Here is a 23926-nt window from a genome sequence, read left to right as displayed (position 1 = left end):
CAGGTCAATGGCTCCTTGAATGACAGTGACGAGTACTTTAGCGTCTCTGGTGCTGATGGAGATGGAAAGTTGCGTCAATCACACCAAACAAAATTTTTTGCCCCATGAAGTTCTGATATGGTCATTCATAGCTATGCATGCAATGAAACAGGGGTGGTGGTGTTTTTAAAAATAGAAAGGTAGTTTTTCAGAGAGAAAAAATTAGTATACGAATATGTTACACCAACGGCATTGCGGTTAAGACTTCTGGCTCTACAATCCAAGTATTGAAGTTTGGTGGATCCTGGCTCCACCATTTAGTAGGGGGTGTTTGGGCAAGTTACTTAATCTCTTTAAATCTCAAATTCCTCATGTAAAAATGGGAATAACAAAAATATCTACTTCACAACATGCTTAGGAGAATTAAGAGACAATTGTATAAAGCGCTTAGCCCAGAACTTTCGCTTAGAGAGAACACAATATATGTCAGCTTTTAATAACAATATTTATCCTCCTAAATGCCAAAGTTAGCAAATCTATTATAGGGTCAAATATTTTTATAAAGGACAGGCTGAAAATGGAGAACTGCAGATTTCACTTCCAATGTGTGTTACACTGTGATCTTCGAAGACTTTTACTGTGATGCTTTCATTCTTCTTGTAGACAGGTTTCTTCTTGACAGACTTTAGTTTCATGATAATTTATCATCTCTAATGGTATAGTATTAGTATAACATTTATAAAAATACAGTTGCTTAATAAATGAATTTTTAATCATTAGCAATAATATGTTAAGTTCTAGGTCCTCCCCTTCAAGAGGTACGTAGATAACATGGAGGAGAACCAGGGGCAAGGGACAACACAGCGAGAGAGCAGGAGCCAGGGCAGAGGGCGAGCCATTGAGAGAACTAGATCCTCCAGAGGGAAGACCCAGGGAAGGTCGGCTGGGCTGCACTGCAAACATTGGAAATTCTGGCCTAGAAAAGATACCTGTTTGTTCAGAGTCCACAGAGAGGGCTTGGGTCCAGTGGATTGGAAACACAGGGAGACAGATTCCAGCTTAAAATAAGGAAAAACTTTAATGGCCAAATCTAGTCAGGGTTGAAATGAGCTATGTTCAGGACCGGGGAGTTCCCTGTCACTGGCAGTGCTCTGAACCAGTGTAGACACCCACTTGGCCATGTTTTGGAACAAAAGGCTTAAGCACCCAACTGGTGATTGGAACGATGGACTTTTAACAAAACCTAAACGTCTATGTCTCCAATTAGACTCTTCCTCCAGATCATCATAACATACCTACAGAACTCTCTCAGCACTAACGGAGGTATTCTTGAAGTTCCTATTCATTCTGGATAGTTAACCAGCTTTTACCTGAAGGTAAAACAAACAAACAAAAAACCTAAGAGGGTAACTTGGAAAGTATTAGAACATCTAGTACAAATATACTGCAGTGAATCAGAAACAAGGGAAGTAAGAGATGGGACCCTCTTTCTCGTCCTCTGTTCTCTTACCTCCCTGATGTCTAAGGATTCCCGCACTTGTCCATATGTTGGCAGACACGCCTAAGTAGTGCTTAGGAGCCCAAGCTTTGGAAGCAGACAGACCTGAATGCCTATTCAAGCTCTGCTACATACTAGCTATGTGACACTGAACAAGGGGCATTGCCTCTCTGAGCCTCACATCCCTCACCTGTAGTGAAGATAAATTTTATTTCATGCAGGTTAGAGATGATGACATAAAGCATTTATCACAATGCCTAGAACAAAATAAAGGGTAGTAATCATTCAACATCTACTGAGAGTTATCTATGTCAGTCACTGTGCAAGTGTATCAAGAGATGCTGCCTAACTCTAAAAGAATATGATAGCCGTGAACCCCAAAGGCACCACTGCTAATTGGGACCATAAATTGTAACTTCAATGGATGTGGGAGATTTGTAATCTAAGTGACCTCTAGACCAGCTTTCATCTACATTTTGTAGATCAGTGCCTTAAAAGGAACAGAAATACCTCCATTAAAAGCCTCCCTCCCCAAATATGTATATACATACACATCATCTTCCTTCACACTGAGTGCTATGTACCCTCTTGGCAAATGAGAGCAAGGGTCCTGGCCTGTCCTCGGAACTTTCATTCATTTAGTGTTAGTATACCATATTGCGAAACCTCTTGGACACTGAGCATTCTCAGTTCCATTCAGAGATGAGTGTGCTCAGCAGAGTGGACTATTTACTGCTGTCACCTCTTTTTCTCCATTAATTTTTGACTCTGGAAAATAGCTCTGGACTATAATGGCTAACAAAAGTATGCCAGTGCCATACCGGGAACTAGACAAAAACCAGAAGACTTTAAAATGCAAATTCTACATGGCTTGAGGCATTGTCATGTTAATGGTGGTGAAAGAGTGGGCAGAGATCAGCAGGCAAATGGGAATTGGTGGGAGTCCTCTCAGGGTTAAGGCAGCTCAGGAGGCTGGATCAACAATTGCAGTAACCATGGTTGGAGGAAAAAGCTATGCCTGAAGGCATGGCCTGACTTCAGGGATCTGAAGAGTAGGGAAGAGCAATTTTCAATGATGCATGACTGCCCTTTGTCCCTAAGGGCTACTCAATAGTGGGTCCCTATGGTGCTGATCCCACTGGTTCATTCCCTGGAACCAGTCTCCAACACTAAAAGAATTGAGTGTGTATGTGTTAGGTTAGGATGACCAGTCTTCTTTGAGCAAGAAAAATTTATATAACACCTTCCAGCCCTCAAAATGATCTATACAATAGCCATGCAGTTTTATTAATATTTTAATTTGAAAATGAGACAGTTTTTAAACTGAGACTTAAAGCATTAAAGTCACAGAACTAATAAATGAGTAGAGCCTGGTTTTCAGAGCAGCTCTTCTGATCCCAATTCCATTACTTCTTTCTCCAAACAACAGCCAATTTTCTGAATAGGACTATTCCCACCAGCAAATGCTGCTATAAATAGGACAAGCCATCCACAAGGTGAATAATCATCTCTGAATTATCAATTCACATTTCATAAGCCTTTTTCGTTGTTGTTCATTAAAGAATACCCTATACAGTGAATCCCAGGTGGACAGCTTTCAGAGCTAGAAGAAAAACCTAGGAGACACCTGTCCTTCATTGAAGAAACTGAGACTCAGAAAGGTCAAGAGGCATGGCAGGTTGCACCCAGGAAGTCATGACAGAGCTGGATATAGACTCAGATACTGTATGAGCTGCCGGGCAATATCCTTTACATTTTATGACACTACCAGAAAGCCTTCAAACAAACAAACAAAAAACTTTCCTATGCTTAAGAAACCTCAGCATTCATGTGGGGAGGTTTTCCTGATCATCCTCAACTAGGCCTCTGACACTATGGCCTCTGGTTTCCATCTGATTTCTTTCTTTTTTTTTTTTTTTTGAGGAAGATTAGCCCTGAGCTAACATCTGCTGCCAGTCCTCCTCTTTTTGCTGAGGAAGGTTGGCCCTGAGCTAACATCCGTGCCCATCTTCCTCTACTTTATATGTGGGACGCCTAGCACAGCATGGCTTAATGAGCGGTGCCACGTCCACACCTGGGATCCGAACAGGCGAACCCCGGGCCGCTGAAGCAGAACGTGCACACTTAACCTATGCACCACCAGGCAGGCCCCCATCTAATTTCTTTATAGCTCTTGTCCTGGGTGGGAAAGGACAGCAGTATGCACAATAGGGATTTGGGTTTCAGGGGAGTGGTTGTCACATTTCAATTATCTTATTGATTACCAAGCAACCTTACTATTGCTGATTAACCTTGCATATGTTTGAAGAAATATTTTAGGCAATGAAATAGTTTGGCTTTTTGGAATTATTAGAGTATGAGTGGAAAAATAATACACAAGTTATTTAAGAATTGTTTCAACTAATAACCACTATACCCTTTCTCAGGCTAATTTTAACCAGACGTTTGGCTTCAACTTTGACCTGTATGCTAATGACTCCCAAATCTCTAACCTCAATTCTCATGTTAATTACAAACCTAAGGCCTGGATATTCATCTATCTATTGGGCATTTCTACTTGAAGCTTCCATTGATCTTTTTAAAACAGAACCCATAACCTTTCCTCCCTAACTGGCTCTTATATCCCCTCCTGGAATTACCTCAGGGACCGGACCATACCTTCTCTCAAGCACCACATCCAGAACTGGCCCTTTATTCTTCCTTTGCCTCATCTTCCATTTACAGGGAGTCACCAAGCTCTTTCATATTTTTTTCTACATATTTCTATAATGTTACTTCTCCATTCACAGTGCCCTGTTCTTAGTTCAGGTAGGTCACCTCATCTGGATCACTGCAACATATCCTCCTCCAAGTTCTCCTGCCTTAGACTCACCTTCCTTCACTCCATCTGCCACACCACTGTCAGAAATGGGTTTTCTAAGTGGAAGTCTGATTACACCACTGCTCGGAAGAGTCTCTCCAGCATCACAGCTTGACATATAAAATTCATCTTGACCTGACCCCTGCCTACCTCTGCAGCTTCACTCATCACCATCCTCCCATACCTATCTGTTGCTTGTCACTCCCCCACAACACTTGCAGCTTCCATGCTCTATATGTGCCTACATGTCTTCACACATCCTATTTTCTCTCCTCCAATGGCCTTGCCTCTTACTTCCCCGGCTGACTTCCACGTATCTTTCAGGACTTGCCTAGTTCATGACTTTCACTTGGCAAGCATCAGCAAGCAGAGGATATCTTTCATCTTCTACAAAATTTCCTCTAGTAAAGCTTTTGTTGCTTTGTTTTTCTGTTGTTAAAGTATGGACTCTAGTTGAAAAAAGGCTTTAGATTTTAGAATTCCAATTCTAAAAATTGTTGTAAAGCCAAAAAGGCCAGTGAGTGTGTACAGGGCAGTGAGTAGGCAGGGCGGTATCCTTACAGTCTACATCCTCTATATCTGAACCCACCTCAGGAAGGGCTCACAAGAGGAATAAGAGCAACTGCTTCTATAGGGTATGAATATCCATGCCCAGCTCAGCCCAGGTTCCCTCTTGTGTAGTCTAAAGGCTCTGGAAAGAAACATTTCTTCTTTATAAGGCAATTACTCTAATCTTTTTCTACACAGCCTTAACACCTAATTAGAGGCTCTTTATTAAGCTTTACCTCAAACTATTTTTAGCTGAAAAAATCCATCACTTCAGATAAGAACTGCTCATGGAACCCTTCTCTGAAGCCCTCTTGCCCAACTGAACTAAGCTTAACAACTTTCCCGACTAGAACAAAAATGAAAACCTGAGAATAGAGTAGATCATCCTTGTCTATTCAAGATATCAATACAGCCCGGGGTAAGGGTACACATCCTACCATCAGCAGCAATATTTGCTTGCTATTTGGCATACTTAAGAGGCACAGGCATGTAGGCTCTTTTGGTCACTTGCAAAAGGAATTAAATCAATTTGTGATAGTGACCAAAAATAAAATCAGAAATGTAAAGTCCTCTGAGATTAATGTAAAGGAAAGCACCTCACAGCAGGTCATAACTTATAGCTTAAGATTTAAAAAATGGAGAGGAGGCTGCAAAATACTAAGACTTCTCCAGAAAATCTCAGAAATAAAGATCCACAAGGAAAAAGCAAATATGAAGTTCTTTTCCTAGTTCAGGATGGGGGCCCTTGATGATTTGGCCTCTGTCTATTGATGACCATAGTAACAGAGTTGTAACTAGATACTCAGCCTCCCTTGCAGTTGGGTATGGCCATGTGACTACATTCTCATGGGAATGGGAGAAGAAGTGATGAGCACCACTTCCAATTCTGGGCCTTAAGATACTGGGTATGGACTCTTCCATACCTTTGCCTTCTTTCAAGCTATATCGAAGGAACTACAAACCAGCTTCGACCAAGCCAACAAGAATACTGCTGATGGTAAAGCAACAAAATAGAAGGACCCTGGGACCCTGAATGATCATGTGGAGCAGAGCCAGCCCCTCAACTGGGCCCCTCACCTTGGGCTATTGAATGAAAGAGAAATAAACTTCAAAGTTCTTGGAGCTACTGTATTTTATAGTCTCTTTGTTACAACCTATTAGCTTTTACTAACAATAACACCTATCCAGTTTTTCTACTCCTCCTCAGCCTTCACAAGCTAGCCCTCCTGTGGGTCTTTCTGAGACACCCACAGCATATCTACCTGCTTTTGAGTCATCATAGTCTTCCATTCTCATACCTGTTACAACTCGCATCACAGCTCATTTCAGCAGTTTGTTAACCCTTCTGCCTCCCCTAAAGAACTAATTCTGAGAATTCTGAAGGCAAGAATTCATTATATGCTCTGTTTTGCACAATGCTTGGCACAAGTTTGTGGTATAAGGACTCCTAAATGAATAAATCAAGTTTGAAAGCACACAGACTTTCCTAGATTGAAAGAAAAGAACAGTTGTTGATATACACATTTGCCAGCTCACACTCAGCAGTAGTAATTATGCTACTAAGCATCAGAAGAAATGCTCAAGTCTCCCAAGGGACACGGCCTTTCTAATAGAAATATGACTAAAATATAATGTTTGCCTCATCTAAAAACCAAGGTTCAAATATATATGAGTAATGAAGATTTAAAAATAACTATAGGGACTGGCCTGGTGGCGTAGTAGTTAAGTCCATATGCTCTGCTCCAGTGGCCTGGGGTTCACAGGTTCGGATCCCAGGTGCAGACCCACACACCGCTCATCAAGCTGTAGCAGCATCCCACATAGAAAATAGAGGAAGACTGGCAGAGATGTTAGCTCAGGGCCAATCTTCCTCACCAAAAAAATAAATAAATAACTACAATTAAATGGATAAAAGAAATGGCAAAAAATAACCTTTGATAAACTACATTAGTGACAGATTTAATTTTGATTGTTTTTGTTATTAAAATTAATATGATTATTCATGATAATGAGTTATAGTAGCTTTGGCCTCCTCCAATCAATTACCTTTTCAGTTTTTGAAATAAATAGCAAAAATAAGTAATATGAACTTTATCTCTATTTGAATTCTGGCATGAATGCCAATGATACCAATATTGGTTTGATCCAAGCACTACACTGGATTTCACTGTCTATGATAAAATATTGATAAAAGTCAAATACAAAAAATATATGTTTGCAGACATATGAGAGAAAGGAAATTGAGGATAAGACAATGTGACTAAATACTATGAAGTACAATATTGCGAGATGATCGTTTGCATATGTAAATATTTTTATCTGAATATTCTGTGCCTTATAGAGAAATATTTGTGGAGTTTTTTTTTCACTTCCATCAGTCTATTTTATTGTGGCATAACAACATATTTTCAAATCTGAACTGTTCTGAAATTAGCTGGAATCGGATCTTTAAAATTAGCTCATATTTAATGATCATATGCTGTATTGTGCTTTTTCGCCCCCCGAACTCCCGTAAGAGTTAACAGCCTTTGTCGTGTTGCTCTTTCTGTCTTAGGAAGAGAAGTAAACAGGTAAAATCACAAGCAATCCTGACACATGTATTCTATTCATTATAACAATTAAATTTACAGAGTTAGGGAAACGCTCTGGAGAATCTGCTTCCTCAAGTTTGATTTGGGTCGAAGCCAAAACATTTCAGCTTTGGTACTCAGGAGTATTATTTAGAAGATAAATTGCCTGATATCAGATTTTGGAAAAGGTAGAATTACCATCAAGTCTTGTTACACAACAATTCATTGGAGGGAACGTACCCTGTATTATTCAGTTTTGCTTATCATAAAAAAGGATTACTACTAAGGAGAATCTAATTGGAATAAAGTATCGCTGAATTATAGTCTAGTGTAGCATTTCAATAATAAATAGACCACCTCCTTCTCCTGAAAAAAAAGAACTTTTGAGGTTTAAAAAAAAAGATACTTTTGTACCACTGGGTATAGAACATATATTTAGAAATGTATTCTTATCATAAATCCTTTAACACTAAAGTAGCCTGTACCAACTAACAGCAGAGCTTCAGTATTGATCTTCCACTTCTTTTGAATGACAAAAATGGTTTCAACTTTCAGTGTGGCAATTTCTCAAAAATAAATTTGAGTGGAGGAGATTACATTCAACTAAAACTACATTATGAAGCAGCAGCAGCAAGGTAATATAAAGTACTTTTCTTCGGTATATTTGAGATCTGTACATATTTTTCAGTTTCTTTCAAGGTCTTGATTCAACAAGATTTATTAGTACTGTCTTCTTCAAAGGAAAAAAATGGCTCTGTATTAAAGTTTGTATTTTTCTGTCTCTAGAACCCACATTTCTGTACTCAACTGTCTCAAAATAACCACTGTGAATAAAAGGCTTTTCTTAAACTTGGTTAAGCTGAATTACCACTGAATTTTAGCCAAGTTTACTCTTTTCATGGAAAAGCTCTTAACAGGAATAGCAGAACTTCAAATTGGGATTCTAAAATTGAAACGCTAAAGTGTGATCAAGGATAATATTTAATGCTGAGACCAGGTTCACAATAGTTGAATGGAATGGCACATTGAAGAGTAAAGACAATAATGCATATAACTAAATAGGATGGGTTGGAGAACAAGAAATATGTCTCAATTCTATTGGTATTTTGGAAAATCATGGTTTTATTTTGGAAGGGGCTTTCCACATCACTTTGAATAGTTTCATGTTAACAGTTTAATAGTTTCACAAAATAGTTTCACAAAATAACCTGAAAATTCCTTCTAGGTCTGGGGAATGGACAAGTCCTTGTTGCATATATTTGTCCTCCTCATCATGGGACACATTTATGCATGGTCAGCAAAGGTGCTTCAAAATAGAGAATTCTACACACAGGATACAAATATCCAACTCATCTCCACTCTCTTTTCCTTGTCATGGATGATTTCTAATTACTTAGACAACCCTTCTAGTCAGGATATCCTCACAGAGCCATGAAGAAGCCTTAGTACAAGAGGAATTGTCCTGGATGGAGGAATAATAGAAAGCTCTCATAGTGAAAAGTTTCCCAGGAAAGAGGACCCAAACTTTTCCCTTGAAAGATGTGGAAATACATGACGGTATATGTTCTGTGTTTACTATTTCCTTCTTTTTAGCAGATATATAGCCTCAGGTATCCTGCCACTTTTTATTTACACTTTAAAAAGCATTTTTTAGGGGTCGGCCCAGTGGCAGAGTGATTAAGTGCGCATGTTCCATTTTGGTGGCCCAGGATTCACTGGTTCGGATCCCAGGTGTGGACGTGGCACCACTCAGCAAGCCATGCTGTGGTAGGCGTCCCACATATAAAAAGTAGAGGAAGATGGGCACGGATGTGAGCTCAGGGCCAGTCTTCCTGAGCAAAATGAGGAGGATTGGCAGCAGTTAGCTCAGGGCTAATCTTCCTCAAAAAAAAAAATAAATAAAATGCATTTTTTAATGTGCCCACAAGAAGAAAATGTGGCATATTTGGAAATAAAACATGATAGTTTGTTGAAGACTTTCAATTTGCTAATTTGAATGATTCAAGTTACATCCCATTGTGAAGAAATAATCATCACCACAAAATCAGTGGGTCTTAGAAGAATTTTAGTCATGCTTTGATGGTACATCACTACATTCATAAATATCTCTCTTCACTCAGTACTGGTGCATTGAAGTATACATGTTCATGTATTTACATACATAATTTGTCTTGTAAATAAGTGACCTGGAGCTGGCCCTAAGACAGCACGTTATTATCATCAGATAACAATGAAGAAATCACTAGAGACTGTCTTCCTAATATATATTAAATTTTAAAGGAATTCATTTGAGTAATTAAAAACTATGAAGAGTCTAAGATAGCAAGTCTCTACCTTTCAAGTTCTGATATTAATAAAAGATCCTCACTCTCTCCTCCACCCCAATAAGTTCTAGACTAAGGAGTCAGCTAACTCAGTTCTAGTTTAAGTTGTGCCACTTACTATCAGGGCAGCCTTGACAAACTCAAACTATTTTGTGTCTTGGTTTCCTGTTCAAGAAATTGGGCACAGTAAGTAAGAAGCCCTGACTGCCTAACAGGGTGCTTAAGAAGGTCAGATGCATGGGCAAAAGCACTGAAGAGCTAAGTTCTATGCAAACATAAAGGGTTGTTACTAGTGTCATAATTACCTAACTCTGCAAGTGGGAAGGATGCTAAACATAATCTCATTCACTAACCACATTTTACTGGTGAGAAAACCAAAATGATGAGAGATTAGAAGGCTTCGGTAAAGCAGATTGTGTTGGAAGCAGATCGTGACATGAATACCACCTTAGGACTCTAAGGTTCTTTCAATGCTTCCACTCAACGCATGGGATCAAGTAATAAACAAAATCATATATGTGTCAATGCCTCCTCACATGTAGGTGTGTGTATGCGTGTGTCTGTGCTGTTAAAATATCATTGATGATGCAACTGCCACTATATGGAATATTTTTTGGAGCGTATGTGCTCTTCATTAAATTTCATTTCAATAGCACTAACCAAATACGCATAAGAATGACTCATTTCATAAAAGATTGTTTCACAAAGTACCCCAAAATCTGTTGTTGTCCTTATTTCATACCAACTTATTTGGAAGAACTCCCTGGCTACCCAGCACTTCACCCCTCCCTTTGATTTCCAGCCAGGCAAAGCCAAGTAAAGCAATTCAGCTAATTATACGTTCGTTTTCTTAGTACTCGTAAAAATGCCTATTATTTCCTTGACACAATAAATTTGTCCACTGAAGAGGCTCCTGAAAATGGCCTAAATGCCATCATAAGACACTTCTACTTCCCTCAATTCAATTCAGAGTGATACAACGGGGAATAACCCTACAGGTGAGTTCTAGACAGTCAGACCCTAACGACCTAACCTTGGAAGTTCATTAGTAAAATCTGCTTTATCAACAAATATTTATCAATTAATCCTTTCTTGTGCAAGATGTTATAATGCAGTATTCAAAAATATTTCCTTAAAAATAGAGCCTCACACAGAAAAAATATTAATGTATTAATTAAACAGAATTGATCAAAACGTGGAAATACACCTTGTGTCTCTTCCCCCTTCACTATCAATCCAAACTCAGCCAGAGAAATAGAAAGGCCTGATTCTCAGGCCCCAGGCCCCTGTGTGTAGCCTGCACATGTACTGTGCCTGCTATTGAAAGCATTTAATAATAGAGGAGTTTGCACTTTCATGTAATTCATAATTAGGAGACGACCACAACTGCATTATTTAAAATCAAGCCTTTGTTATCAGCACCAGTTTTAGACAGAAGCTGAGAATCATTTGTGAGCTGTGGCAGACCCAGATTGTTCAAAGCAATTGCTGTTCAGCATGAAAGCTGCAATGGAGGTCACGGAACAGGTCAGGAGGAAAGATAGTGTATCGATTTCACACCAGGAATAGAGGCAAAGCGAGGGCCCACTGTTGCTGCGTGTGATGTATTTCACTTCAGTTTAAGGCACATTTCATTCCAGGCTGAGAGGGGGTGGGGAGCAAAGGCCAGTGGATTTCACACTGAATCATGATGAATTCTGGACTCGTGGATTCCAGTAAATATCTCCTTCCTGGCATTAAGTATTTCTGCAGCAGAGTGAATATAATGGAAATTAAGCTTCCATCAGTAGCAAGAACGTACCTTAAAGAAAGGTAACCATGTTGTGGGAAGCTCATTTCCTCCACTTATTAAAATGCAATAAAAGCAGACACAAATGTAAAGTATAAAATGTATGCAAGTGATGGGCTTTGCAGAATGACCCATGATGAGCATCATTTATGTAGTCAGAATGAAGCAACAGGTCACACAATGAAGAAAGTCAATTAATAAAAATAAACCTCTCAAAAAGGAATTCTCAGTCATGGCCTCATGGGTAAATCTTTGAAGTCACACATGGATACTGATGGCATCCAAAAATGTCATTTTGTGTTCCCATGATGCACATAGACTTTTCTTCTTCAACATCTCTGAAAAGCCACTCATACTCAGTAAGATCCAGGAATAAATATACACCCAACTTCATCCTGTCTCAAGTTGTCCTAAGTTAACCAATAAACTCTGTTTGTTCCTAATAAGTATCATTAATTTACAACAACCTTGTATTCTGCCTTCACTGGGACCATCAGCATTTTTTCACCTTCAACATTTAGTTGGGTGAGCTTAGGAAAATAAAATAGCTGCTGGATGTTTATGATTCTTAACACTCGGAAACCGGGCAGCCTTGTTATCTGTCTTCCCATTGGAGAAAACTGATTCTCCTATGTATGATCTCAACACATAGTACAACGAACCCTAAATGGTACCCAGCTAGTGTGGAAAATAATTTGCTTGTAAGGAAATAGCATTATCCTTTTTAAAAAATACTAATTTTACTACACACTGTATATATATTTTAGACATTTTTTGGGGAAATGCTTGTTTTTCCTGTTTAGAAACATAACTATTTTTTTCTTTTCAGAGAACCAAGATTATGCTAGAAAGAGCATAGGGACATCCTCTTAAATTATTTATATCATTTCTCCACCTAATCATTATTTCTGTTAAACTGATCAGGCATCCATGTTGGCCTTTCTATTGCCCCTTCTTCCTTCACGCTTCTTGTTTGTTATTTTCTAAGTGAGGATCAATTTGCTGTCTGCCACAGAAATGAAGATATGGCAATTAAGGCATATATCTTGATAGATTTTTTTATATCATTTCATTCATTCTCAAGCCTCCTGCCCTAAGGGATGTAAGCACTGAGAGGGAATTAGCACATTTCCTTTTTATCCTACAAAGGAAACTAAAAAGCTCAGCTAGGGAGAAATATGAAAATAGAGAAAAGGAAAAAATAGATAGATTTTTTCCCCACAAGTGAAGGACAAATCAGAAGAAATAACACAGGGGTAGGAGAAAGCTAGATGGGAATCAGCGACATGATGCTTCTCTAGAACGAAGCTTCTAATTAGAACATGATGCTTCTAATTTGAATCTGAAGTATCAATAAAGCCCAAACATCCACAGGAATCTGAAGGAATCAATCCACTCAGTTATCTAGGAGGACAATCAATTTAATTGAGTAAAACAACTGAAGTAAAGAGTGATATGGAAACTTCCTGTTAAGCTATTTACGCAGTTTGGCTGATGTCACCATTCCTTCGCCTGGTTTCAAGGCACCAATCCAACTTCTCTAGGCATTTCATAAAAACTTTTGCTATTGGAAAATATATCTTTTTAGACTCTTGAATATATACAGTAGGACTCATTTCTCCAACAAATATTTTGACTAACATAGTAATTTTGAAAAGTTTGGCAAAGTCCCAACCACCCATCTTAATATACAATATGAATTTAGAAAAGATTAACAGTACTCCAATATATACTCAAACTCACAAATTTATTGCTAACATTTTTTTTTAAAACCTAATTAAGGTAGCTAGTTCTCATCTTTGTTCCTGAGATGATCATTCTTGGCTTCCATTTTTATATTCTCCCCATTCGATACACATTTTCAATCAAGAACCATGGTATCAAAGTGCATTCTTTTTTTTTTTTTTTTTTTTGAGGAAGATTAGCCCTGAGCTAACTACTGCCAATCCTCCTCTTTTTGCTGAGGAAGACTGGCCCTGAGCTAACATCCGTGCCCATCTTCCTCTACTTTATACGTGGGATGCCCACCACAGCATGGCTTTTGCCAAGCGGTGCCATGTCTGCACCCAGGATCCAAACCAGCGAACCCCAGGCTGCCGAGAAGCGGAATGTGCGCACTTAACCGCTGCGCCACCGGACCGGCCCTCAAAGTGCATTCTAAGCAAAAGCATAGCAGTCAAGTCTCCATACTAAAAACTCTAAAGCTAAAAAGATGATGCTTAGTCAGAAGTACAGCTTTAAACTGCATCTCCAGTTCAAAAGACGGCTATAGCTTTCCTGCAACATAATAATTATGATGTCTTGAGTAGGATGTCTAGATTTGTGTGCAAGTAGCCCCGTGAAGAGTCTGAAACAGAGCAAGTCGGTAGTAAATTCCCATGTAATTTGTTCAACTCAGGTACCTGAAAACATCCATTCTTTCTGCATCCTTTAAAGAGTCTCTACTGATTTCTCAATAACAGTTTGATTTTTTTTCTTTCTGTTTTTACTCTGGAAGTAGACAACATGACTTCCTTCCATGCTATATCACTACGAATCCTAGGAGTAAATTTGCTATACAGAGAGCTTTACTTCACTTTACAAATCTTGAAGTCACCTTTAAGAACACCTCTGCTTCAGGTGTTAGTTACCACAGTAACAAATGCCATCCCACCACATTGTCACATGCTTTATTCTGGCCCTGGCAAAACTGTAACATCCAAGAATTTTGCTGCCTGTACCGCCCCCATTGGTCTTTTTCCCTTACACCTCCTTCAGGCAGCCAGTACCCTGTTTTTGGCCAAAGGTGTTCATAGTACCAACCCTGTAGTGTCCCTAGCAGCGATACTGTCCCTCCTCCTTCCGGGTGGACCTCTCCCACCATCCTGATCACTGCTCTCTGCAGCACCCTGTTCTTATCAAGTTACCACCAGTTATTACATACCTTAATAATATGCTTCCATTTCTTCAGAGAACTGGCCCAGAACTCACAGCCCTGAGCTCCCTATCATTACTGAAGCCACTGCTAGAAACTGAAGTAAGGATTATAGCACCCTGCCGGCCCCCATCCTCACGCTCACCCCAAGAACTCTGACACCTTTCCAGGGCTCTTTGCCTTACAAGCAAACTTGGGAAGAGATGAAGAACTTGGCTGTGGCACAGTACAAGGATCTTTCCTCCCAAATGTCAGGAAAGGTCAACCGAAGGGCTATGGGTTATACACAAACTCCACAGATTAAAAGGGAAGTGGCTCCCAGGGCAGTTTCAAAATAAATTAGGAAAGCATAAGGTGCTTTTGCTTTTGTTATCCTGTGTCTCTATTTTTCCTTCAGACCAAGAAACCAGCCTCCCAGAGGGCAATTCTATGAAAACCACACATCCACTAGGAAGTGATCAAAGAGCTCTGGGGACTTCCATAGAGGTAAAAGTGTCCCCTTGACTCGAAGCCCAGGAGTGTAGCGATGCTGCTGAGGACAGTAACACACAAACAGTGCAAAAGGAGGAAGAGTCATGTCAATGAAGTCTGTTTATCCTTAAAGCCATATTGGTCGCCCAGACAATTCTAAAATGTCCCTTGGCAGTTTCTTCTGCAAAGTAATTGGAAAATGCTGCACCAACTGATAAAAAGCATTTCAAGTTTCTGCCTAATGTCTGCTATACATTTTCAAAGCCCTGAATGGCAGCACAGATTAAAACTAGTTCTGAAATAAACAACAAATATTTATTGAGCAGCAACTAGGAGGCACTCTGCCGGGACTTCAGGGGATTTGAAGATGTGTAAGGCTGAGCTTACAATTTAGTTGGGGAGATCAGACATGTGCACAGTAGAGGTTAAAGCTCTGAGACAACATGAAAATACTTGAAATGTCAAAAAATACCAGCAAGTGTTTCCATCTCAGGGTGCGAGCCTGTTATTCTCCCAAGGCGAGTCCCAGCCCCATCAAAACAGAAAAATCTGCTTTCAGGTAATAATTGCACAGATAAAAATAAGTCAAAGAGATCATCGCCAATTTAGAAAAATGTCCTCTAAAAGGCCCTTGCCCATTTTGCGAATATTATGTATGTATTAAATAGATCACTTGCTAGGCTTAATTTATATGCAAAATTCACTAAATACATTCAGAAAATAAGACTAACTTTTTTAATGATGCCCTTTCATTAGGTGTCTGCAAAATATCAAAATAACTGATCACTTCAGTCATTAAGTCAAAGAAATTCACCCAATCAATGTGATTGGCATTGGTTAGACACAGCAACCAACCTGACTGATTTTTTTCACTTTTCTATGCAATTGGCTTCTTATAAACTGACAGATGATCTTAAAAGAATACAAGTTTGTGTTAATGAAACCTTTCCAAGGAATCAGAATTGCTGAGCTAGCTTCAGAAGACAATGACTAGTGTCCCAACGTACAGTTTGTCACGGGTCCTGTGGCCTCCTTCATCAAGTCATTATCCTCTCTTTGCCTTAGTTTTCTCATTCATGAATGGAAATCACTGAGTAAGATGCTTTCTGAGGGCCCTATAATCTCCAATTGCTCCAGGAAAGGACTATCTGGGGTTACCAAACTAGAAACAATTATTTTAACATCTAGAGTCAAAAACTTTCTTTCAGGGGCCGGCCCGGTGGTGCAGCGGTTAAGTGCACATAAGTTCGCACATTCCGCTTTCGCGGCCAGGGGTTCGCCGGTTTAGATCCTGGGCGTGGACATGGCACTGCTTGGCAAGCCACGCTGTGGTAGGAGTCCCACATATAACGTGTCAGAAGATGGGCACGGACGTTAGCTCAGGGCCGGTCTTCCTCAGCAAAAAGAGGAGGATTGGCAGCAGACGTTAGCTCAGGGCTAATCTTCCTTAAAAAAAAAACCTTTCTTTGAAAATATCCATACCAGGCCCTACAGTGCTTTTTACTTACTTAAATATATATATGTAATATATATGTATGTTGGTGTATTCTGTAGGCAAATACATTCATATTTTAAATACCTAAAGCAACAGCTATATATTAACAACTCTATTAATATGTAGTTTTAAAATACCATCTTTAATCTTATTTTCCAGCTAAGTATACGCCAAGCGTATCCCTAAGTACAGATGAAGTTAATCACATTTTAATAGAATGAGCATAAAAAGCTGAAGGTTTTATTTACAATGTTACATAATCTTTTGGGGGGGCAATATTTTAAGATAAAATGTTTTTTAAAATTCAAACTGCTAATCCTACTTTAGAAACACTAATTGCAATTTGACTCCTAATTTCATGTAATAATGCATATTTTCATATCTCAATTGTATAATAATATCCTTAAGGTGAAAAAAGCAAATCAGAAATAAACCTAAACTCCACATAAAACATAGCCCTTCATGAAAATTGAAAGAAAAATTCCATAAACCTAGCATTCAAAGTGCAGCAATTAAAAAACATTATATTTATTTATCCTTAGTGATCAATTTATCTGATTTATATAATCATTACTTCAATTTATAATAAACTATCTTTGATATTTTGTTTTCAAATAAGGTCTCCAAGCCTCAGTACATAAATGCAGTTGTACAGTCTCCATAAGTTTCAAAGGCAAAGGGCCGATGGACAAGTGCGCCTACAATGGCAATTCTGTTTTGAATTTAACAATTTACTACATGTTCTTAACACGTTAAAGGAATGTCAATATACCAACTATGAGGACAAAGGAGTAAACATAAGCAAGGCTTGACGTTTGGCCAAGGTTAGAATATGATTGAGAGGTAACTGGTACAGTTGCGGACTGTAAATATGGAGGGTATCATTATTCTATGATGAATGATAGCTCTTAATGGGAGAGAGTGGTCATCAGTTAAGCAAATGAACCATTGGGCAGAGAATAGATGTGACACTGTGGGCATGATCTACCAATTTTCTAATAGGTGATGGACATTGATGTGTTCACAGATTTTAATGAGGACATGTACCATACGCAGTACATATGCATATACAAATAGGTCTATATATTTATTTGAGTGAAATGAAGATATTAAATACCACAACTGAAGACTTAATTTTATTTCTACTTTCCATGGAAATTGTTTCAACTCTACATTTGTCTGTCTAGAGATTGGGCCAAATCACTGCTTAGAGTTCCCATTTGATTTGATAACCTGACTTGAGTATCAAGAGAAGACTACAGATAAGCAGAAATTATTTCTGGGTCACAAATGAAACAAATTATAATTTCTAGTCTGAACCAAAGTTTGAACTTGGTGCCTGTGAGATAACAGAAAATATATATATTGGTCTCCACCCCTGGTTCCTGACATAGGGCTCATAAAACCTCATAAAGTCTAAAGTGATAAGAACACTAGGAGCATCTCTTGTTCTAATATTTTGCTTTTGACCCCATCCTTGACGCAGGGCTCCTAAATCCCTTGTAAAATTCCTAAGTGATAAGAGCACCATGAGCATCTTTTGCTCTAATGAGGTGACTCTGGGTAGGCTCCTTGATGGCTCCTTAAGGGGGCTGGTCACCAGAAAGACCAAACCATGATTAGAAACTTGGAATTTTCAGCCCCATCCCTCATCCTCCGGAGAGGGGAGAGGGGCTGGATATAGAGTTAAAGATTGGTCATGCCTTCATAGGGAAGCCTCCATAAAATCCCAATAGTAGGGGGTTCAGAGAGCTTCCAGGTTGGCGAACACATCCACACTGGGAAGGTGATACACCCCAACTCCACAGGGACAGAAGCTCCTGTGCTCGGGACCCTCCCAGACCTCACTCACTCTTTCTCTCTCTCCTTCTCTCTCTCTCTCTATATATATATAGATAGATAGATAGATAGATAGATAGGTAGATAGATAGATAGATAGATAGATAGATATATCTTCATCTGGCTGTTTATATTTACCCTTTATCATATCTTTTAAATAAACTGGTAAATATAAGTAAGTGTTTCCCTGAGTTCTATGAGCCACTCTAACAAATTAATCCAACCCAAGGAGTGGGATATGAGAACTCTGACTTGTGGCCAAGTCAGACAAAAGTTGTGGGTAACCTGAGGACCTGCTACTTGCAATTGGCATCTAAAGTGGGATGGGAGCTGTCTTGTGGGACTAAGCCATTAACCTGTGGGATGTGACACTATCTCCACATAGAGAGTGTCAGAATTGAGTTAATTACTCAGCTGGTGTCACTGAAAATTGCTTGTTGCGGGGGGGAAAAAACACACATTTGGTGACCAGAAGTAGTATCAGAAGTAAAGTGTTTTGTATGAGGTGTAAAGGAGACACACAGGAAGGAAAACAGCTTTTTCAATACAGTGCCAGTGAAAGTTTTGGATTCAGAATATATATATCTATATATCTATTAATATATATCTCTATAAAATATATACTTATATATATTTTATATATATATATAAAATATAGGGGAATGTTGATCCCCCAGAAGCAGACCAAGAGATAAAGATTTGAGTGAAAATAATTTATTTGGAGGTGAAGGAAATACTGGAAGGGTGTTGGGAAAGTGACACAAGGAAGGGAAAGCAGTCAATAAGGATATGAAATCAACATGACCACTATAGGCCACTGGAGCTAAATCCTACTAAGGAATACTGGGAGCCAGTGTAAATGGCACCTCAGGATTATCCCATCCAAAGGGCGAAGAAGCTGGTGCACTTGTAAACTATCTCCATCAGTCATTGGGTATTGTTTTAATTCCCCGGCAAGGGCTTCAGCAGCCAGAGAAAGCCCTAGAGCAAGGATGCTAGCAGGTGGAAGTCAAGGTGTGGGCATCAATCATGTGTGCTGTGTAGTGTTCTAATGCTCTCAGAAGCTCACAGATACACTGCCACCTGAGTAGAGGCCTTCATTTCCTTTTGCTTTGAATGTTGTAAGCACCTTCTAATTGGTCTCATGTACCTACTCTCTCCATTTTAATCTCTCCTGTGTATCCTGCCAGATTAATCTTCCTAAAACATGGTTCCAATCCATCATTGCCTTGCTTAACAGCCCCCAATGGTCTGAAGAATTAAGTCAATGTTTCAGTCTCTTTTTCCAGTCCCTTATGAACTATTTTCCTGCACTTATCTTGTATTCTGGTCAACGTGAGCAATCACTATTCACCTGGAGAAACTTTTGTCCTTGCTTACACCTTACTCTTTACTTGGGAAAATCTAGATTTCATCAAGGTCTATTTCAAAGGGTGCCTACAGTCATCTAAGGAGATGGGTCTCCTTTCACATGCCCACTTCTGTACTCTCACAACATCTGATGTCCTTCTCTGTTCTGGCATTTATCGGGCTTGTGATAGTGTCCATTTATATGCAATAATTGTCTTACTTTCTTTCTACATTCTCAGCTCCATGAGATCAAGATCTTTCTTTTACTCACTTTCTATCACCTACAACATCTAGAACAAAGCTTGGCATGCAATAGATGCTCACAAAACATGTGTTTAGTTGAAACTATAAATGTAGGAAGGTGCCATTGTGTCATAAAAAGAGAACTGAACTTGGAGTCTGACATCCAAGCTGCAGTCACAACTTGGCCTTGGCATTCACTCCACCATTCTGCATCTCAGTTGCCTCATCCATAAAACTGGAAAATAAACTCCCCTCTGCTACACATTTCACAGGACTAACTCAAAAATCACATAAAGTCATATCAATTAAGTTGCTTTGAAATTCTTAGTGAGAGGACATCACACATTATTGGTGAGGTACTATCCATCAAGTGATGACAGAGATGATACCAATCCACTGCTGAGATGCTCTGAGTAGTTTTATCAGTAATTGTCCTGATTGTGCTTTCCTCAATTTTGACTCTCCTTAAAATCAACGCCTGTATGTATAAGTTGACGAGCTGGTGAGAGGGATCAGCATTTGAATTTAGTTCGGAACAGGGATAACTAGCCTCATACAGAAACTGAATGAAGGACTTGGACCTCATTAACACCATGCTTCAATCAACAGAGTCAAATAGGCATTTATGAGTGTGTGTGTGTGTGTGTGCATGCATGGCCCTGTGTGCAAATATTTTCATATGTATTTAATAAACAAAAAGGTCTTTTAAAAGAAAGAAGAAATTTAGAAGGTTCTCCTGCTTGTCTATAGGACATACATAGGTGATTTTCATAGGATATGCTTGAATAAGTGTGCAGATAAAATACATTCATGTCCTTGTCCTCCTTTTTTCTAAATGGCACACCCCAACTTTTTAGTATACTCATACACTGGCATTGACACACCTTTTAAATATCACTAAAAGGCTGACTTTCTACAGTGTATTAAGCAGCTGCTTGCATATGAGTATCTTGTTGTCCAGAGTGACAGCTGTATTTTCGCCTGTTTTGACATTGAGTCTGATCTGGGTGAATAGCTCATATCCATTAAAGTGCTATTACAACACTGAATGACTGCCAGAATACTTCCTGATCAATTTTAAAAGCCAGCTAGCTGTCATCATATAATCGCAACAGCAAAAAACAAATCTTTGGGGAATAAAATGAGATTTTTAAACATTTTTAAGGCAGTGTATTAAATATAATCCCTAAGAACTATTTGAATAAGAATTAAAAGCTACAGAAATGGGAAGGTGGAAATAATATTTTCTGCACTCTGAAACCCCTAACACTTGCATATTGGCAGGCAATCTCAAACACTCCTTAAATTTACCATTTCGACAATCACTGAGTTTGAACTCCTGCCATTACATTACCCAATAAAGCAGCACTGAAAACAATCACCACAGAGTGCGATTGTGCTCACCATTAAATTTACTTCTATAAAATTTAAGACTGAATTCAATCATCTTTGTCTTTGCTTCAATGGTTGAAATCCAAGTGTTCAGGTTTACTTTTTACTTTTCTCAACAGCCAGAAAATATGCATATTTTTAAAGGTACAATGCCAGCATTTCAGATTTGCATTTATTAAGCATTGCCAAAGGGAGGTAGAATTCACCGAGACAGTTAAGACCACTTGAATCATCAGTTTAATTGGGGAATTCTGATTCAAAGTTGTAATTCCGCCACCATTATGCTGACAGTATCAACAAATACATAATGTATAAATTGGCGTAATGCATTCGGAGGGCAAATATTTAAAAAATGTAGTTTTTTCAGTACAACTAATCATCTGGGATGGTTTCTTAATGGGCAGCACTCAGTTCTTCTCATTTTGGTTTTGGCAGTCAGTATTTTCACACCACGATTATGCCAGTAACACTCACTCACAATCTGGAGTGGGCTTTCCCAACTGCAGGAATGAAGGAACTCAACCCATTTCAACAGGAGGTTCAGTGGTCCTCAATTCTTTCCAGGGTCACAATGTCACAGAGTCTGAACAAAAAGCTAGAAATGCTACCTTTCTAAATAGTGAATAATATATTTTTAAAATCCTTCAGAAATACAAACCTCCTTAATAAAAGAGAAGCATCAATGGAAATACTGAGCTGATAAAAATCATCATTCATTTTTGGAGATTCAAGAGTTCTCCTAAGAAGCTGGAACCTACGTAACAAATAGTTTTCTCCAGAATATTACATGATCTCCCTCATTTTGGATCAAGGTCTCCCTTCATTTTTACTTTAAAAGACTCTCTTCACCTTTCAGTATATTTTTAAATAGTAAAATCGATGTTATTTTAAGAAACTGACTCTATCATCTTAATTCCCTGCTTAAAAAGTCAATGTTTCCCAACGCATATCGGGGAAAGTCCCCGTCACTTCAGCTGGCACACCAACCTTTGACAAGCGCTTCTTTGCCACACTCATGTCTGGTCCCTCAGTGCTGAGGACCCCTCTGTCTAGCCCCACCAAGCAGTTCCCTATTCTTCCATCACACCTGGTCCTTCCTCAGCTCTGCCTTTGCACGTTTGTGCTCCTTGGCTAAATGCCTTTCTGAACACTTCCACCTAGTCAAGCTCTTATTTCTTCAAAACGTCTTCCCCATGAGTTCCTCTGGGAAGTCTTCTTTGGTTTCCCAGGTAAATGTATTTATTCCTTCCTTGGTATTACCATAGTACCTGCACACAACTCCAGGCCAGAACATAAAAATGACTGTTTTAATTATTTCTCCATCTATCTGCCTATGTTAACTGCCATAGACACTAGGTTCTGATGAGAATAAAATGAAGAAAATTCCACAGAGCCCAAACATATCCCAAATGACAAAAATTAATTCACATTGAGACCCCAGAATGAAAAGAAGAAAAAAGCAACAGAAGAATTGTGTTTCTAGTGTCAAATTCACTTTTGTGTTTATTTTGTGGTGGCTTTCATTCACTTCTTCTTTTTTATTTTGTGATTCCCACCATTGTACAACCTTTTGCCTTATAAAGGAGAATTACCAAAATCCAACTATCACAGTTTAAAAATAGGGAATAGCTGAGGTCTAGTCAGAAAATACAACCCAGAAATGACAAAGCAAAAACGTCAATGAACTTGAGGTTGAACTGCAGAAAATATCTCAATTTTTTTTTCAAAACTATATGTTATTCTTAAAGGTAAAGCTCATGTTTATGAGGTATACATGTACTTTATCCCTTGGAGGTAAAAACCAAGTGTTCAAAAAATAGAGAGTAACTCAGATTCACTAGAGAGACTGAAGTGTGACTACACGATGGTCCAAGGTGTGCGCCACTGAGGTCTTCCCCCAATCAACTTCTTAAATTTGTAAAAGAACAAGTGACATTTTATAAGCAACTATGCTTTAAGTGAAAATAGCCTAGGTTACAGTAGATTGAAAACTCACTACCATTTCTGTGATTTTTTTTTTCTTTTATAGATTTGGCTATATTCTGGACATAGTACTATGTCGTAGAGAAGAGAAGGCACAGGAAAAGGTTGTAACTGAGGTCAGCTATTTGTGCCAATCCCCATTTCCTTCATATCCAGTCCATTACTCTCAGCATAAGTTAGTTCAGCCTCCCCACGTACTGTTAAAAATATGTATATTGCTTCTGGGAGATCTACTGCCCCTTGTAAATTCACATATTAAAGGGTAGCACAGAAAGGAAAGGAATCTGTAATAGAGTCATTTACAGCCAAGCACTAAATCATATAATACAGAAAACAAATGTAGATGGCTTGCAGGGTGGGGGCATATATATTACCTCTCTTCAATGAACATTCATAAAATAAAATGGGATCTCCAAGCTGCCAAAATTAAGTGGAAGCTGGGCTACTAGAATATCAAAGACCAAGAAAGAAAAAGAGAGAGAGAGAAAGAGAGAATGAGAGAGACCAACTTAACCTAATCTGAATAAATAGTTAACCAGGTGTTAAGTATTTGAGAGTTTTTTAAAATAAAATTCTTTCTTAACAATCCTGAAACTCATTACACCAATACATATCTCCAGAAAGAGAGAAAGAAGCTTTAAAAAAGGAAAAAGAAAAAAAAAAAAAAAGG

General features: G+C 38.7%; 1 protein-coding gene across 18 annotated transcripts in view; it reads right to left on the bottom strand.

The window, feature by feature from the left end:
- NPAS3 (neuronal PAS domain protein 3) overlaps nucleotides 1–23926 on the bottom strand; it is an 828951-nt gene that overhangs the window by 724599 nt on the left and 80426 nt on the right. The window contains exon 1 of one of the 18 annotated variants that reach the window (XM_070588017.1): nucleotides 1275–1349. The exons of the other annotated variants lie outside the window; for them this stretch is intronic. The gene's annotated coding sequence lies outside the window, so the exon portion shown is untranslated. Of the gene's footprint in view, nucleotides 1–1274; nucleotides 1350–23926 lie in introns of those variants that run through there. 18 annotated transcript variants of the gene reach the window in all.

This window comes from Equus przewalskii, chromosome 1 (assembly GCF_037783145.1).
Source record: "Equus przewalskii isolate Varuska chromosome 1, EquPr2, whole genome shotgun sequence".
In the NCBI taxonomy this organism is placed as follows: domain Eukaryota; kingdom Metazoa; phylum Chordata; class Mammalia; order Perissodactyla; family Equidae; genus Equus; species Equus przewalskii.
The sequence above is the reverse complement of the archived record's forward strand: the minus strand, read 5'-3'. Positions and strand labels throughout refer to the sequence as shown.